The sequence below is a fragment of the Chroicocephalus ridibundus genome, chromosome 6, assembly GCF_963924245.1.
Source record: "Chroicocephalus ridibundus chromosome 6, bChrRid1.1, whole genome shotgun sequence".
Taxonomy (NCBI): domain Eukaryota; kingdom Metazoa; phylum Chordata; class Aves; order Charadriiformes; family Laridae; genus Chroicocephalus; species Chroicocephalus ridibundus.
Genome location: NC_086289.1, coordinates 19,109,867 through 19,113,528, shown reverse-complemented (window position 1 = coordinate 19,113,528; position 3,662 = coordinate 19,109,867). Strand labels below are relative to the sequence as shown.

Sequence of the window (3,662 nt, the reverse complement as noted above, 5' to 3'; positions counted from 1 at the left end):
TACTTGTACTGTGGAGATCCAGTTTGGATTGGGACTGTGTTATCCTTGGTGCAATACAAAGACCCAAGAGACTTTTCTACTTGGAATGCATTTGCCATGACCCATGGACGCTGGCAGCAGCCTGGTCTCTGGCTTATTCTCTTGATAAATCTACACCAGAGCCAGAAATGCTGGATTTCTGCCTGCGGAGCACCACCACAGTGTACAACGAGGAACTTTGGTGCGACTAGATTCAGCCTTAGGACAGACCCCTAAGGTTTAAGGGTCCCTCCTTAATCCAGAGATCACAACTTTGTGGCTATCCAAGAGGGTTCCACAATAGGGCATCAAACATGCATGAAGTGTAAGATGAAATACTTCAAACGCACTTAATATCCATCAGTGTCAAGAGGAATTTCCAACTAGACTGTACACAGGTACTGCCTGAAGTCCTTCTATTTGGAAACAGTCTTTTTGCTAGAAAACAGCAAGTTTTTACCCCCTCTCACCTTCCCTGCATACCAATTCTTCAGATAGCCGAGCAGACTATAACAGAAAAATTTCCTTAATTGCATCCATTAGCACTTATTTATCATCTGTTGTATCACGTGTGGATTGTCAGCGTTCTTGGGGCCCGCCTTTTTATTCCAGTTTTGGTACAACATTCAGCACAACAGATTTAGGGGCTCCAGAAACAGGGATGAGTAATGCCCGTACACAACTCCGCTAGTTTCTCAAGTGTGAATCTTGGAAGTGGGGATAAAAATCTAGGCCAGTATCATTTTACCTCACTTTTCCCCTTTCACAGGGGCAGCACAGTGAAATCTCTCCCTCCAGAGGTGTTGCACCACCGAGCCAGTCGCCCTCTCAGTAACGCTCCTGAGAAGATCGGGCACACAGTGAGTCTTCTGGAGTGGCGCTTCTCACGGGCAGAATAAAAAATTGCCGGCCACTTCCTAAATGTACCATTGTTCAGGAAAGAGATGTTACCCACAACTTCACACAAAATTCCGCCAGCTTGTTTTTTTGCAGAATAAGTACTGTACACGTGCATATTAAAGATCATGATTTTTTTTGCTAGCTATTCCGCTGAACAGCCTTAAGTATGTCATGAGCAGTACAAAAGAAAAGAAAATACACAAACAACTCTTTTTAAAGAAAACTCGCTGCTCTAAACCAATACATGCACGGCCGCAGCTTCATCCTTGTAGCACAGAGTCATTATAAACACAAAAATGTGACAAAATAAAAAATATTTAGAAAAACCTTCAGAGATGTCACTGAGTACTTTACTAAAATTGGTACTTATAGTATAAGAAAATGGAGAGTAACTTTTCCAACTTTAATAATTAAGTTACAAAACATTTATCTTCGTACAGGGTTTGGATTGTTAATTTTGGGAACGCACCTTTTAGATGCAATTATAAGGCACATCTGTTTTTTTTAATAGCAAATAAATGATTACTGTGTGCAAATCTAACCCCGCTGGCATTTGCACCGTGTTATGTTCAGCAAGACTCGCAGTTCTGTGCTCGCAGCGTCCCTCTTGCGCATATCGGATGTTGTCACCATTTTGGCATGGATTCACCCAGTCCCACTTTCTGGATCGGTGCTGATGGCCCCGAGGTGCCGCGTGGCTCCTGTGGGCAGAGCGAGCCGACGGCTGCATCATCCCGCTCCTCCACCTCTTCTGGATGCATTTACTCCTCCTCTACCTCTTCCGCAGATGCTACGTTTACGCTCGGGCAGAAAAAGGAGATTGAGTGGTTTAACAGTAATGTGAAGAGTATTTTGCAACATGGGAGTACAAAAGCACAGGTTTTAATGGTTATGACTAGAATTATTAAAATGCATAAGAATAGAGAAGCAACAGAACAAGTTTGGGTTTTTTTTTATTATAACTGGCAATTTACTAAGAAGCAGATTGTTGTTAATGAAACTACTCCTATGGGTAAAACGGGCAGGAGTTGGCTCTACAGCTCTCTGAGGCTCAAACCTAATCAGTTTGGTTAATTTGTTATTTATCCAGAACATTGTGTTTATTACCTTATTGTCCTTCACAAGTAACTCTGTGTATAAATTTCTCTGCTCCCTCTCATCTTGATTACATGTTTGTAGAACCTGAATGTATCAATTTAAATAATTCAGCAGATGCCGCTGTCTATAACCGCGATTTCAAACAGGGTCATGGGTACTTTTTCTAAACAGGTTGTCAGAACAACTGCTCTCTTTTGTCTGCTCTCTTAAATCACAGTCATTGTGTGCCACCCAGAGTTGGGATAGCAGAGCCAGGGCACTGAGCGGGTTTGGGGGGGGGATGAGTCACCACAGTCCTTCCGTGTCAAGCATCCCCTCCCACGTTTCCCTAGAGATGAGGGGCTTTAAATACCACTTAAAAAATAAATGGGTCTTCCCATGACAAAACACGGAGGAAAACGACGTCTTCAGTAGCTACATAGATGTGATGTGTGGCAGAAAACTGATACTTAATACGCTGCGAATGCTTACCTATATATCTTTTATTTACCCATGACACTTCTAAACAGATCCTGTCTCATCCTGCAAAGGACAGAGGGGAGAGAGGGATAAAGGATGTTAACCCAGTCCCAGCTAATCTCGCTGGCAACACAAAAAGGCTTACCTTAAAATGTTCAATGCTACATTTTCCCTCTTTGGTGGTGACTTCTACTGGGACTGACATTCCATCTCCCCCTCTGCGTGTGATAACATTCTGCATTTCCATGAGCCCATCAGTATTTTTAGCACATATTGCAATTCCTTAGATGGGAAACAAAACCACAACGTTGTATCTCAGTCCAATGGTATCACTTCAGACCGCTGCCAGGAGCTGGTACTTAAGTCATACATCCTTAACTGTATCAGATACATACTAGGAATGCATTCTTTGCCCTGGAAGGTTGCTGTGGTATGTCATGTGTCAAATCACACCACAAGCAAAAAGTATTCACTGGAACTTTTTTGGGCAGTTCTTGCAAAATGTAACCTACGTGTGCGCATTCCCCTTCTGTGCCGCAGGCAGCCGGGCACCAGCAGTGAATTTGGGCTCTGAATCCCAGGGGTGCCCCGTTGGAGTCTCCCCCAGGGGTTGATTTAGTCGCCCTCTTCTGTACAGCACCTACATCAGCGTGGTGAGTTCCAGCCTTGAGCTGGTGCCTGACCTTCAGGCACTGCACCGAGCCAGCGCCGAGCTCAGGCCATGCTGCTGGCCCTCATTGTCTTGTCATGAATCATTTACCAACCTTTCTTGGTTTTTCCATGGTTCAAGCACAACCAGCTCTCGATGTGACCACGTGAAATGCTCCTACAAACACCAGGGCAGGGGAGTGGTGGGATGACAGCAAGTCGCTGTGGGGTGGGGAAGGGTGGACAGCTTCTTTCAACACCAGAACTGGTTTAGTCTTACCTGAAAGCATTCATGAAACTACAGCCACTGCTGACTACAACAGTGTAAGTAACCTATGGAAAAAAAAAAATCCAACTTCCATTTTTCTCACTTGGAGACAGGTACAGAAGAAACTCTTGGGAGCTAGAAAGCTCTGGCACCAACCATGGTTTTTCCTGAAGGGAAATGTTACAATGTGACCTGGGGTTCATGGAGGCTGAGGACACAGGAGAAACTTCTGGCCAAGGTGTGCTCCTCTTGCCCGTTCCCTCTGAGGGCT

General features: G+C 44.5%; 1 long non-coding RNA gene across 1 annotated transcript; it reads right to left on the bottom strand.

Annotated features, from left to right (window-relative positions):
* Positions 1 to 695: 695 nt before the first annotated feature.
* Positions 696 to 2,691, bottom strand: LOC134517613 (uncharacterized). The gene is made up of 4 exons (XR_010071688.1): positions 2,621 to 2,691; positions 2,488 to 2,538; positions 2,026 to 2,100; positions 696 to 1,708 (listed from the first exon to the last, which is right to left on the bottom strand). It is a non-coding gene; the product is annotated as an uncharacterized LOC134517613 (long non-coding RNA).
* Between the last annotated feature and the right edge of the window lie 971 nt (positions 2,692 to 3,662).